Here is a 16,082-nt window from a genome sequence, read left to right on the forward strand (position 1 = left end):
CTGTTTCTTTTTTTAAATACATGGATAGTATTGCTTATAAATTTGAGTAATAACTTTCATGCTCAGTTTCTAGAAACTTGGGGAAAAATGAATGAGAATGAAGGAGAGTGGAAGAAGGAAAATATTCATAAGTAACTCTTGAAGTAAGTAGGGAAGAGTCTGTCTTCTTTACAGAAACTTGCCAAATCTACAGAGGAACATATTAAATATATTATGGACTATTTTCTCCTACTTTAACACAAAAATGAAACTCCTTCTTTCTTTGCTTCTCTGAATCCTTTGATGCTGATTGCTTATCCTTTGGCTGCAATTATAAACAAAAACTGAATCTCATGATTCTTTTCCAGAGTAAGCCTCTTGAATTTTAACTTGCATAGGTCACTTGTCATTGTTCTCATTGTCCCCTCCCCCTATGTCGTGGGAACAGATGGAACAAAGCTTTTAGAATACATTCGGAGATCATTAAACAATGCAAAGTTAATTAAAATAATGAAATTTGTAAGTTATTTAGGCTTGCATATATATATGTATGTATTTATTAATACAATAAAATGCTGTGATAACTTACCACATTATATCAATTTATATGGTACAGTAATTCATAATTACTTTCTTCTATGTCAGCTTCTTATATCATGATTCTTTTATAGTACTTGCCATATTACAATACTTCTTGACTTACCTTACCCACTGAGTTGAAATTATCTTAAAAGCAATGGTGAGGTCTTCTTACTCAGTTGTAGAATTCTCTGTGATAATTCTTGGCACAGAGTATTCAGCTGGTACACATTGGCTGAGTAAATGAAAAACAAGCAGAGGAATGGATGGGCAGGTACGTGCATGTATTTGATAATACAATCTTCTCATAAAACAAATGTACAAGAATTTACTGCATTTTCTTATAGAGAGCTCTCTGGGGTTAATAATGATACAAGAGAATGATGATGTAGTATTACATAGCAGGGTTTCTCACAGTGGCAATGTGAACAGTTTGGGTGAGGTGATTCTTTGTTCTGGGAAGCACACCGTGAATTGTAAGATATTTTACATCATCCTGTACCTCTACCCAATAAATGCCAATAGAAACCTCTTTCCCTACCCACTCTGACAACCAAAATGTTCATAGACATTGCAAATGTCTGTGGGAAAGACAGACAAATTCACTTTCAGTGAAGAGAAGCTGCTATGCAGGGTTTGATTTCATGGTATGGTATACATCTGTACTGCATTTCTTTCTTTTCTTTTGCATAATTATAAGTACATAACTGACTAAGGAAATAAAGAGTAGTGATATTTTCTTGACAGACTGATAACAAAAAGAAGTGATCATTGTCCTCTAGAAAATTGTTTGAAGATATGTTGATTATTATAGTAAATTGCATAATTTTAAGCTGTGATTTGAAAACAAGTATCTAGAGTACAAACCCTAAAAATAATAGTTCAATAAATTTTAGTCTTTTCTCTCTCTCTCTCTCTTACTCTCCTTCCCACCCTCCTTTCTTCCTTCCTTTTAAGGATCATGGGTGCTCAAGGTTGAGCTCTTTATAGCCCACTTCATTGAAGGACTGAATTCCTCATTATTTGGTTTTTCCAGTTTTTCTAATTCTCTCTCTCATTTCCTTTCCCCCAAGACATCCAGTTTAATATAGTTAATATGTGTTCTTAGATATGTAGGCATCTTTGTAAAATCTACAGGTTGCTTTCTTTATACCTGTGATGTAAATTTTCATAAATGATATTGTTCCACAGATGTCCTTTTGGTTTTAGATTTTTCCTATCAGTACTACATTGTTAATATTTATTCACATTGCAACATACATTCATTTCTATTGATGATTTTCATGTAATATACACTGAATGCATTTACTTGGTCACACCTAAATTATTTTCATTTCTCATTTACCACACTCAAAGCAATGTTGAACTCCATCAAACCCCTTTTAATTGCCTTATGAGACATGTTTTCTTCTGAAGAGTGTTTTAACTGGATTATAGAATAGTACACTAAATTTTATTCATTAATTTCAGTATGCTCTCTGAAAAGAATGTATTCATTTATACTCCTAGAGTGGTGTATTACAATTCTCATCCTCTATTCTACACTTCTCACCAGTGTTTGATACTACCTTAATTTAATGTTTGCCAATAATGTTAATGTAAATTATATTTTGTCATGACTTTTAGTGATAGCATTATTATTTTGTGATCATTTTAAAGTTAAACATCTGTCCATATTTTTCTTGGAAGAGCTGTATTTGCACTTCTGTTAACTGCCAACTCATTTTTTTTTATAAATTTATGTCTTATTTACTTGTGTTTTCTTACATGTTTTAAATTAAAAATATCTGCCCATTAAAACATTGTGAATGGTTTTTGACAGATTTTAAGCAGGTTACTATTTTTATTCATGGAAAAAATTCTTAATATTAACAACAAAACATCTATTGATTCACTCCCATCCCTAATCTGGTATTTGGCTTTCTGCATAATCTAATGGAGAGATTCAATGTTAGTTTTTCTCTCTAATTTTTGTTGCTTCCTGATGGCCCTTATATAATGACGTTCCTGTTTATTCTGAACCTATTTATTGCCACATTCTATTCCATTGGTCTATTGATCTATTATTGTGCTGGTTTATAAAAACACAAATGTTCAAATAAATAAACTAGCGGTGCACCTCAAGTTCTTAAAAAAAATAAAACAAACACAACTCAAAACAAATTGGGAGGGATAATAAGAATCAAAGTGCAAATAAAATAGAGAATAAAAGAATAATATGAAATCAATGAGGAAAAGAGTTGGTCTTTTGAAAAGATCAACAAAATTGATAAACTGTTAGGCAAGCTAACTAAAACAAAGAGAAAGGATCCAAATAAAATAAATGACAAACCAAAAACAGACACTCCTGAAACCCATACAATTCATAATCATTAAGAAATATTTGAAAAATTGTGCTCCAATAAATTGGACAACTTATAAGAAATGGAAAATATTCTGGACACCTACGACCTACCAAAATTGAACCAAGACGACATAAAAAGTCTAAATAAACTGACAGCAAGCAATGAGATTGAAACTGCAATAAATTTATTCCCAACAAGCAATTCATGACTGGGCAGATTCACAGCTGAATTTTAAAGAAAGATAACCAGGCATGGTAGTGCACACTGTAATCCCAGGTACTTGGGAGGAGGAGATAGGGAAGATCATGGTTTGAGGCCATTTTGGGCAAAAAGTTAGTAAGATTCCCCCCCTACACACACATTTCAACAAACAAGCCAGGAGTCATGGTACACACCTGAAATCTCAGGTGGGCAGGACATACAGGTAGGATAATCATAGTCCATGGCAAAAGTGAGACAAATAACCAAATAACTAAAAATCAAAAATGGCTGGGAGCATAGGTCAAGTAGGAGAGTACCTGCTTATGAACTACAAGATCCTTAGTTCAAAATTCTCAGTACCACCAAAAAAAAAAAAAAACCAAACAAAAAAACCCCCAAACCATAAAAACAATAACAAGAAAAATAGCTAATACCAATGGTCCTCAAACTATTCTATAAAATAAAAAACTAATGTGTAGTTTCAAACTCATTCTATGAAGCCAGTATTGCCTGCTATCCAACTTTGATAAGTATACAACAACAAAAAAGAGAGAGACAGAAAGCTACAGAATAATATCCCTGATTGACATAAACAAACAAACAAAAAACTTCAAGAAAGTTGATTTTAATGACAAAATTTAAAGTTCATACATTATAATCAAGTTATCTTCTTTTTTCTTTTTGTCTAGGGTTCTGGAGCTTGAACTCAGTGTCTCAGTCTTACTGGACAGGTGCTCTGTCACTTGAGCCACTCCTCCAGTTCAATTTAGTTCAATCCAGGATGCAAGGATGGTTCAGCACACATCAATCAATGTAATACAGCACATACTTTCAAGGAAAAAAACATGATCATTTCAATAGATACAGAAAAAACCTTTAATAAAATGGAACATCCATACATAATTAAAACCCTGAATCAACTAGGTATAGAAGAATATTTCAGCACAACACTGCCAATATAATACTGGAGGGGGAAAAGCTGAAAGCATTGCTTCTAAAATCAGGAACATGTCAAGGGTGTTTACTCACTCCACTCTTACTCAATCTAATACTTGAAATTTTAGCCATAGAAATCAGGGAAGAGAAAGAAATAAAAGGGACAGAAATAGGAAAGGGGAAAGTTAAATTATCCTTATTTGAGGATATGAGTCTATACTTAGATAACCCTAAAGTCTCCATCAAAAGACCCTTAAATATAATAAATAAACTCAGTAAAAAGAACACAAATCAAAATACAAAAATTAGTGGCTTTCTGTACATCAATAATGAACATGCTGAGAAACAAATTAGGAGAAAATACTGTTTACAATAGACTCAACTAGGAATTAACCTAACCCAGGAGGGAAAAACCTCTACAATGGAAATTGTAGAAGAAAAGACACTAGAAGATGGGAAGGCCTCTAATGTTCACAGGTTAGCAGAATTAATATTGTGAAAATAGTCATATTACTGAAAGCAACCTGCAGATAAAACATGACCCCATCAAAATAGGAAGGGGGCCAATAGGAAGGGGTGGGGGTGAGTGTGTATAATTGGAGGGGGGGCAAATAAGATCAAAATACCTTATATACATGCATGGAAAATGTCATAATGAAATCCACTATTTTGTACAATTAATGTATGTTAATAAATTTCTTAAAATTTTTATTATTAGCATATAATAGTTGCATAGGGGGATACATTGTGATATTTACATATGTGCTTACAATATATCTACCTCCATCACTCTTCCTCATTCCCTTTCCTCTCCTCTTCTTAGAACAATTTCAACAGGTTTTATTTTTCTATTTTCATATATGAATACAAAATACATCCACCTTATTCATCCTCATTCACCTCTTCCTTATGCCCACCTCATCTCCTGGTACCCACTCTGGGAAAAAACCTGTTTTACCTTCCTGTCCTTCATTTTTTAAAGTGCATCTTGATAGTCCCAGGGAGTTTTCACCTTGGCGTTTCAGACATGTACACATTGTGCTTTAATCAGATCAACCCCCTTACTCATCCTCTATTAGCCAACAGTTTACAGAGCATAAGTGTGGGTAATTGTGGGTAATAGAAGGAGGGTAGATATGATTGAAGTACCTTATACGAACGTATGAAAATATCATACTGAAATCCATTATTTTGTACAATTAATGTGCACTAACAATTTTCAAAAGAACTTTCTCTAGAGAGAAAATTTAATGAATAAAATCTCCAAGTTACATTGTATTTCTAATGTTAGAAAAACTACCAATTTTTCTTCTAGAGGTGACCTCCAAATTCTGTGCTCCTCCACTAATTTATAAATATTTCAGTTAACCCACATCCTCACTGGCAATTGGTACTGTCACACTTGTCAATTTTAGCCTACTGTTGTGTTGTGCTAACTCGTGGCTTTACTTTTTATTTTCTACATAATGGGTAGTAACATATTTTAATATGCTCATTTATACATCCTTTAAAAATACCAATGGCATTCTTCACAGAACTAGAGAAAAACAATCCTAAAATTTACATCAAATCTAGGAAAAAAACCAAAACAATCCTAAGTAAAAGGAGAAATTCAGGAAGCATCACAACACCTGATCTCAAGACAGACTACATAGCCATAGTAACAAAATAGCATTGTATTGGCACAAAAAAGACCAATTGAGCAATGAAACAGAATAGAGGACTCAGAAATAAACTCTTGTATCTGCAGCTATCTTCTTCTTGACAAAGGAACAAAGCATATTTTGGAGAAAAGAACAGCATTTAAAAATTGGTTAGCCATGTGTAGAAGACAAAACTGCATCTTTGTCCCTCACCCTGCACAAAAATATCTCAAAATTGATCAGACATTAATGTAAGACCTAAAATTTGCAACTTCTAGAGAAATAACTAGGGGACATTCTGTAAGATATTGAAACATGCAACAATTTTATCAAAAGCACTTTCAAAGTTTAGAAAATAAAAGAAAGAATTGTTATGTGGGACAATATCAAACTAAAAAGCTCTGCACATGGTGGGAAGCAATGAACAGAGTGAACAAACAACCTACAAGATGGGAGAAAATCTTCCCCATTCATCCATCTGACAGATAACTGATGTCCAAAATGGACAAAAATACTCCAAAAATGTAAAAGAACATTAATTCAATCAATGAATGGGCAAAATAATCTGAATAGACACTTCTCAAAAGATGAAAAAATGGCCAATAAATACATGAAAATGTGTTCACCACCTGTAACTGTCAAGTAAATGAAAATCCAAACTATATGGAGATTCCATTTGACCCTAGTCAGAATGGCCACTATTTAAAAAAGCAAAAAATAACAAATTATGACCAGGATATGGGGAAAAGGGAGACCTTATAGGTAGTTAGGTGGGAATGCAGGGTAGTCTAGCCACTATGGAAAACAGTACAGTGGTTCCTCAAAAAAAGAAACTAAAACTACCATATGATCCAGAAATAAACTAATTTATATATATAAAGGAAGTAAACTCAGCATACAATCGAGATGCCTGCACATGAATTTTTTTCTTTTATTTTGTCATTTTTACATTTACTTACTTGTGTATACATTGTTTGTGCCACCTCCCCACTCCTCCCTCCCCCACCACCCAACAACCCCCTTCCTGGCAGGAACCTGTTCTTGTTCTCCAATTTTGTTGAAGAGAAAACATAGGAGATAATAAGAAAGACGTGGCTTTTTTGCTAATTTGAGATAAGGATAGGTATACAGAGAGATTCCTAGTGTTGTTTCCATGCACATATGTATTGCAGCCCCAATTGGACATCTCTGCCAGACCTCCCCACTACTTCCTGGTCCCCTTCCTATAGTGGCCTCTGCCAATTTAAGATTACTTTATTCACTCCTCTACAGCGAGCACATCAACCACATTCAAGTTTTAGGTTTCCTTCCCTTTCCCTATTCCTCCTGTGCGTGTTCTTCCCTCAGTGTGTGACCCATGTCCAGTAATATTACTGCATTTGTTTTGAGTCTATAATCTGTATATGAGGGAGAACATGCGATTTTTGGCCTTCTGAGCCTGGCTAACTTCACTTAAGATGATGTTTTCCAGTTCCATCCATTTACTTGTGAATGACAAAATTTCATTCTTCTTTGTGACTAAGTAAAATTCCATTATGCATAAATACCAAATTTTCTTAATCCATTCACTGGTAGTGGGTTATCTTGGCTGTTTCCATAGCTTGGCCGTTGTGAATAGTGACTTTGTAATAACTTAAATCTCATTCTTTCTGGTATATCCCTAGAAGTGGTATTACTGGATCATATGGCAGATAAATGGTTAGTTTTTTAAGAAGCCTCCATATTGTTTTCCAAGTGGGTTGTACTAGCTTACATTTCCATCAGCAGTGTATGAGGGTTCCTTTTTCACAGCATTCTTGCCAACATTTGTGGGTGGTGGTGGTCTTGATAATAGCTATTCTAACAGGAGTGAGGTAGAATCTTAGGGTGGTGTTAATTTGCATTTCTTTTATGGCCAGGGTTGGTGAGCATGTTTTCATGTGTTTTTTGGCCATTTGGGCTTCTTCCTTTGAAAAAGTTCTGTTTAGTTCAGTTGCTCGGTTTTTATTGGTTCATTGCTTTTAAGGGAGTAGTTTTTTGAGCTCCCTGTATATTCTGATTATTATTCCTTTGTCTAAGGTATAGCTGGCAAATATTTTCTCCCACTATGTGGGTGGGCTCTTTAGTTAGAGACCATTTCTTTTGATGTGCAGAAGCTTTTTAATTTCATGTAGTTCCATTTGCTCATTGTTTCTCTTAGTTGCTGGGCTGCTGGAATTCTGCTGAGGAAGTCCTTGCCTATACCTACTGTTTCCAGGGTATTCCCTGCTCTTTCATGTACTAACTGCAAGGTTTCTGGTCTAATATTAAGGTCCTTAATCCACTTTGAGTTGATTCTAGTACATATTGACAAGCAAGGATCTGGTTTCAGTTTTCTGCAGGTAGATAACCACTTTTCCCAGAAACATTTGTTGAAGAGGCTGTCTTTTCTCCATCATATGTTTTTGGTGCCTTTGTCAAAAATAAGGTGGGTGTAGCTGTGTGGATTCATACCAGGTCCTCTATTCTGTTCCACTGGTCTTCATATCTGCTTTTGTGCCAGTACCATGCTGTTTTTATTGCTATGGCTTCGTAGTACCTCCAGCATTACTCCTTTTGCTCAGTATTGCCTTAGCTATTCATGTTTTTTTGTGTTTCCAAATGAACTTTAGGGTAGATTTTTCAATCTCTGTGATGAATGTCATTGGTATTTTGATGGGAATTGCTTTGAACCTGTAGATTGCTTTTGGTAGTTAAGTCATTTTTACTCTGTTGAGTCTGCCAATCCATGAGCATTGGAGATTTTTCCATCTTCTGTAGTCTTCTCAATATCTTTCTTTCTTCAGTAGTTTGCAGTTCTTCTTGTAGAGGTCATTTACATCCTTTGTTTATTCCTAGGTATTTGATTTTTTTTGAGACTATTGTAAATGGAATTGTTTTCCTATATTTCTTCTCAATATGTTCATTGTTGGTGTATAGAAAGGCTACTGATTTTTGTAATTTGATTTTGTATCCTGCTACATTGCTGAAGCTGTTTATGGTGTCTAGGAGTTTTTCAGTGGAGTGTTTTTGGTGTTTAAGGTATAGGATCATGTCATTTGCAAATAGAGATAATTTAACTATTTCTCTACCTATGTATATTCTTTTTATTTCTTCTTTTTGCTTTATTGCTCTGGCTAGGAATTCCATGACTATGTTAAATAGGATTGGGCAGAGTGGGCATTCTTATCTCATTCCTGACTTTAGGGGAAATAGTTTCAGTTTTTCCCCATTAAGTAAGATGTTGACTATAGGTTTGTCATATATAGCATTTATAATATTGAGGTACATTCCTTCTATTACTAGTTTTCTTAGATCTTTTATCATGAAGTGGTGTTGGATCTTACCAAAGGCTTTTTCTGCATCTATTGAGATGATCAAGTGGTTTTTGTCTTTGTTTCTATTAATGTGCTGTATTATTTTTATTGATTTATGTATGTTGAGCCATTCCTGCATCCCTGGGATGAAGCCAACTTGGTCATGGTGAATGATCTTTCTGATATGTTTTGGATTTGGTTTGCCATTATTTTCTTGAGGATTTTTGCATTGATGTTCATTAAGGAGTTTGGCCTGTAGTTCTCCTTTTTGGATATGTTCTTGTCCTGTTTTGGGATGAGTGTAATGCTGGCTTCATAGAATGAATTAGACAGCATTCCTTCTCTTTCTATTTCATGGAAAAGTTTAGGAAGTGTTGGTATTAGTTCTTCTTTGATGGTCTGGTAGAATTCAGCTGAGAATCCATTATGTCCTGGACTGTTCTTTTTTGGGAGACTCTTTATTGCTGCTTCAATTTCACTATTTGTTATAGATCTGTTTAGGTTGTTAATATCGTCTCAGTTCAGTTTTAGATGGTCCTAAGTATCTAGAAATTTGTCCATTTCTTTAAGATTTCCCAACTTATTGGAATATAAGTTTTCAAAATCTCTTCTAATGATTCCCTGGATTTCCTTAGTGTTTGTTATCTCTCCTTTTTTTGTTTCTGATTTTAGTAATTTGGTCTTTTCCCTCCTCATTTTAGTCAGATTTTCCAGGGGCTTGTCAATATGCTTATTTTTTCAAAGAACCAGCTTTTTTTGTTGATTTTTTTGGTCTCTATTTCATTATTTTTGGCCCTTACTTTTATTATTTCTCTCCTTCTGCATGTTTTGGGTTTTGTTTGCTTTTGTTGTTTTAGGAGTTTGAGATGTAGCTTTAGGTTCTTTATTTGAGATCTTTCTGTGTTTTTAATATATGCACTCATGGCTATAAACTTTCCTCTTAAGACTGCCTTTGCTGTGTCCCATAGGTTCTGGTAGGTGGTGTTTTCATTTTCATTAGCTTCCAGGAAACTTCTGATCTCCTCTCTTATTCTTCTATGACCCCAATGATCATTGAGCAATATATTGTTCAGCTTCAATTACTTGCATATTTTCTGCTGTTGTTTTGTTGTTGAGTTCTAGTTTTAATGCATTGTGATCACATAGAATGCAGAGGGTTATTTCTATTTCCTTATATTTGCTGAGACTTTCTTTCTATGCATGTGTTTTTATTGTGGCAATATTCACAATAGCCACATTATGGACCAAGCTAGGTGCCCTTCATCAGATGAAAAGATATAACAATGGAGTATTTTTCTGCCATAAAGAAAAATTAAATTATGATATATTCAGGAAAATGGATGGATGAATCTGGAGATTTTAAAAATCAAAATAAATCAGACACAGAAGGGCAAAGATTGCATCTTTTACCTCATATTTGGAATCTAGAACTTAAAAAATAATAGCCCAAAGGTAATAGGAACTTCTACAGAATGGGAAGGGAACTGTAGGCAGGGGGAGAAAGAGCAGAGAGGAAGAGAGGGTTGTTATGAGAGTGGATATGACCAAAACATGACACATGCATGTATGGAAATATCACTGTGACACTCATTAATATGTACAACTAATATCCTTTAATAATTAAAATCCTTTAAAATAAACAAACAAATAGATGAATAAATAAATAAATATTGGCAGTGAGATTGAGCAAAACATTAAGAAAGCAGACAATGGTGAGTATCTTTACTACAATTTTTAGAAGATATAATCTATAGATGCTTATACCAAGATGAAAAAGATGTTAATTTATTTGATAAGAATTTTAAAATGTCCAATGGTAAAAATACTTCAATGCTAGAAAGTGCAAACATACTATAAGCAAATGAAAGAAAACAAAAAAAAAATAGAAGATATAGAGAAGAAAATGGAATTTTAGAAATAGAAACTGCAATAGGCCAGAGCAAGATCTCCATAAACTGACCTTACTGCAGGGTGGGGAGGATAAGGGAAATGATTGGGGAACTTGAAGCTAAAACAGCAGAAATTTACTTAATCTGAACCCAGAGAGAAAGAATACTAATAAAATATTAACAATCTCAAAGACAAAGAAGGCTATCTGAAAAATTTAAGGTTGATGCTTGTTTTGAGAGTTCCAGGAAAAGAGGAGAAGTGCAGTGGGGATGTAAATGTATTCAAAGAAATAGTACTGAAAGTGCCCCAAGTTTGACAGAAGTCATAAATCTATAGATTTAAGAAGGTAAGCATGTCTCAAACTGGATGTATTCAGAGAAATCCTTGTAAAACACACTGTAATGAAACTTCTGAAAACTAAAGAGAAAGACAAATTGTGAAGGCCATAAGTGAAAAACAGCATGTTACCTACAGAGGAAGAGAATAGGGACGACAGCAGATATCTCATCAGAACTATGGCAGTAAAAAAAGACTTGCAACAATACTTTTCAAATACAGAGTCTTTTCCGGGCTATGTTGCAATGACCTCATCTTAAGTTGTAAATATGGCTTATTATAAATGGTTTTATATACTGAATCTATCAAATATCTAGCTTAGTTACTCAGTAAAGCACCTCACTGATACCCAGCATTGTGAGAGTATCATACACATGTCACTAGTTCAAGAAAAAGTCTAAATTCTAAATTCTAAATAATGTTTCTACTGAAATCATTTTTCTTTTGCCCCATTATAAACTTAAAATATCCTAAGCTGAACCATTGCTACTTGGAGATGTCTGTTCTGTAAGAAAAGAACCATCAACCTGGAATCCTAAATCCAGTGCAAACATCTTTCAGAATGAAGGGGAAATTAAGACATTTTCAAATACAGGAAAACTAATGTGATTTGTCACCAGTAGATCTATCCTAATGGATTGGCCGGAGGAAATTTGCTCACAGAAAAGAGGTGACAACAGAAAGATCTTATAATATCAGGAATCAAAGTAGAAAAAACAATACCCAAAAAAGTAAAAATGTGGGTAAATTTGGTAGATTCCTTTTTATTCCTTTTTTTTTTTTTTTTGGCAGCACTGGGGTTTGAATTTAGGACCTCAGTCTTGCTAAGCAGGTGCTCTACCACATGAACCACTCCACCAGCTTTTTATATTCTTAATTTATTTAAACTATGCTGATGAAGCAAAATTTGTAACATTCTCCAATGTGGTTCTAAATGTATACAGAAAAATACTTAAAATAATGTTATCATCAATAGGGTAAGGCCAAAGTATGTAAAGATATTTAAAGTATCTACACATGATTTCAGTTTGTGAGGTATAGACCATAACTGACTGTGGCCATTTTATATGAGCAATGTAGTGACATTATGCTAGGTATGGTTCCATTTAGATGATATTCTTGAAATGACAAAATTAGAGATGGAAAGCAAATTAAGGGCTGGTAGTTTGAAGAAAGGTTGGGTTAACTATAAAGTGAACCATAAGGTAGTATTAGGAGGGTTATTATTGTTGATGGAATAATTTTGTGTCTTGATTACAAAAGTGTTTACACAAAACTTGAAAGTGATAAAATGACATAGACTATACACACACATGCACCAATGTCAATTTCTTGTTTTTTCCAAAGTAATTTAGTATACAGATGTAACTACTGAGAGAAACTGAGTAAACTTGTTCTCAAGAAGTTCCTATGCTATCTTTGCAACTTCCTGTGAATTTATAATTGTCCAATGGCATAAAATTTGCTGACTATCCTGCAGCAAATAAACTTTTGCAAATAGTCTCTGAACTGGGCGCCAGTGGCTCACACCTATAATCCTAGCAACTCAGGAGGCAAAGATCAGTAGGATTGTGGTTTGAAGCCAGCCTGGGCAAAAAGTTCATGAGATCCTATCTCAAAAAACCCTTCACAACAAAAGGGGCTGGTGGAGTGTCTCAAAGTGTATGCCTTGAGTTCAAGCCCAACTATCTAAAAAAAAAAAAAAAAAAAAGAGTCTCTGGGTGAAGAGATTAAGCACATTTTTTCCCTTCTGCATTTAGGAAGTTTTAAACTTAGAAAAAATAGAGTCATTCCCATGTAGAACTAGGTTAGAATGTGACCATAGTCATTCATTATTTTGAATTTGAAGAAATAATCCACTTGTTTTTCGATAAGCATGATGCTAAGTAGAAATGTCAAAATCAAATAAAACACAGTCTTTGGAGATCCGAAGTGCCATAGAACATGTAGCTCTCAGCACAGGGTGCATTTGAAAACCTTAAGGAGGTCTAGGGAACACAGAAAATGCTTTTTGAAGGACAGTGTTCTAGCTAAGAATGGGAAACATGGCAAGAAGCTAATATATTTGCTATTTCTCTTTGTAAATTTAACACCTAGAACCAATGGCCCATGTTCAGGAGTTACTCCATAAATATGTGAAACTCTGGCCAGTCAGAACTGTATTGAAAGAATGGAGATGGACTCAAAAGATGACAGGTAGTTAAAATATTCTTTAAATTTTTCCATTTTTCTCACCTGGAGAGAGCTTTACCAGGTGTCACGACAATTTATAGAACGTATAAAGTAGAAACAGGCCAAACTTTAGATTTTCCATCTTTTGTGTTTACACATAAATATGGAGACATCTCTAAGATAATTGTACATTTCATATTTTCTGATGTCTCTTCCTGACTCATTGTATGGAAGTTTGGAGTCATCATAATTGCTTCTGAAAATATAACCAAGTGTGCTATGAATTTAGTAAACATATTTTTTAATGTAAATCAAGGTTTATAAGTAAAATTTTCAAGGCACATCCAATGTTTTACTTTTAGATTATGTGCTTAAACAAGAACAAATTTTGACTGTAGTCAAATATTATATTGTCAATACCATACCTAACATAAATATTATTCTGTAACATAAACAAAGAAATTTGCTAAGCTTAAATTTTCCATTGTCACTTTGTTTTTCTTTAAACAATTTCCTACTCTTTCTCAACCTCAAATATGTATCTTTGTTCTTCCAAAATCTCATTACATTTTTGTGTGTTTCCCTCTAGTTCTCTGTAGACTTAGCTCAGTCTCTTTTTCATTCACAGACAACCCCAAACATTGGAAGGGAGAATAAAGATGTATTAATGTTTATATGGGTTGACTCTAAGGAAATTTACTTCTCTGTGTGTCCAATTAAATATGAATTAAACAATAGAAAATATAAAAATAAAACAATTTTCAAGTTCTTTTCTTTAAATTAGTAAAGCAAAGCTTATTTAATGACTAGTTCTAGTAAACTATTTAGAATTGCAAGTTATAGTTTTATATTACCTTTTGTGTCTACTCCTGAAAATGTTAACATTATAAAATATAAATGAACATAGCTTTTGAGCTCTCAATGTGAAACTTTGTAATTAACATAAGATAATAAAATGGATCTTAAATTCTTTAGACAATATCTGGAAGTTAATATACAACCTCTCATTTTAAGTTGTTATTAAAATGGCAACTATAACTGTTTATTACTATCTGTGAATTTAAGAATTAAAAGTCAGCCCATACTTAAATAGTTTATAAGAACAGTAGAAGAAAGTCAGGAATAGAAAACTACTTAACTGGAATCTTTAGATTTCCACAGGCTAAATGGTTTATGTGCATTATATAAACCTCTTGCTTTTCAGTAAGTAACAGTTTATAGAAGAAAACTTTTTAAACTCCTCACAATAACAACATTTTTGCAAGACAAAGTAAGGTTTTTTTAAGTGCTAGAGATCCAACCCAGGGCCTTGTGCATGTTGGGAAAGTGTTCTACCACTGAGCCATACACCAAGCCAATAAATCTTTGTTCCTAGTGCCATTTAAAGACACAGGGAAAGAATACAGTTGGCAGAACTGTGCACCCTATAAAACATCACTTGCTTTTTACTTGCCATGATCCTTGGATGATCCAGTCAGGTCCTATGAGAATAAGGCAACATTTAGACCTTGATTTAAATGCTTTTTCCTCTCAGTAGACAATTAAGTGTTTAATCTGGAAAGTATCCAGTTATTGTAATCTGTTTAAATGGACAATCCAGATAATTTATACTGCAAATTGTAAAATAGTCAACTTTTGATTTTTTTTGGAATTACATACATGAAATAATAAGGGAGAAATACCAGGGTAATGCATTTAATGTCTAATAAAGACAACATATAAATTCAGGCAAAATTCATATATATATATATATATATATATATATGGGTGTGTGTGTGTGTGTTTGATGAATATGATATATGTTATGTGTGTGCATGCATATAAATATGTATATATGCATTCTATGATAAAATATAATATTATGTATTACCCATAATAGCTAGGCATCTTATTTGTGCTAATGAGTACTCCCTGAATGCCAGGCAATCTATTGAGTATTTTTTATCTTCTTATTTCATCCTCATAATAACTCTAATACATGTAATATTGTAATGTTCACTTAATAGAAGAGACCACTAAAGCTTAGAAAATTTAATTGACTTGCTCAAATTCTCCAAGCTAGTAAAAGTGGTAAAGTAAGAAATTGAAAAAAAGAAAGAATCTGGGCACTACTGGCTCATGCTTGCAATCTTAAGTACTTGGCACGCTGAGATCAAAAGAATCATGGTTCAAGGCCAGCCTGGGCAAATAATTCACGAGATTCCATTTCCAAAATAACCACAGCAAAATGAACTGGATGTGTGTCTCAAGTGGTAGAGTGTTTGCATTACAAGCATCAAGCCCTGAGTTCAACCCCAGTCCCACCAAATAAATAAATAAATAGAAAGAAGAAAGAAAGAAAGGTAAACCTGTCTTTAGAGTCCATATACTTAAAATAGTAGGTTCCCCTATTGAAGCTAATGCTCTCTAAGCCTAGGAAAGTGCATGGGAATATGTATACACACACACACACACACACACACACACACACACACACACATCTATATACATATATACATGTGTATATATGTGTTTGTCTCAAGCTTGTTTGCTTAATTTCTAAGAGATTATGTAAAGTTAACAGGAACAGGTCATTCCTTTATTGACATGTATAAAATACATCACATATCTTTTCTACTAGTGCTATAAATTCAATACCAATTCCCTGGCCACATCAGTTAAGAACATAAAGTATTTCATATAACCTC

The sequence above is a fragment of the Castor canadensis genome, chromosome 1 (assembly GCF_047511655.1).
Source record: "Castor canadensis chromosome 1, mCasCan1.hap1v2, whole genome shotgun sequence".
Lineage (NCBI taxonomy): Eukaryota > Metazoa > Chordata > Mammalia > Rodentia > Castoridae > Castor > Castor canadensis.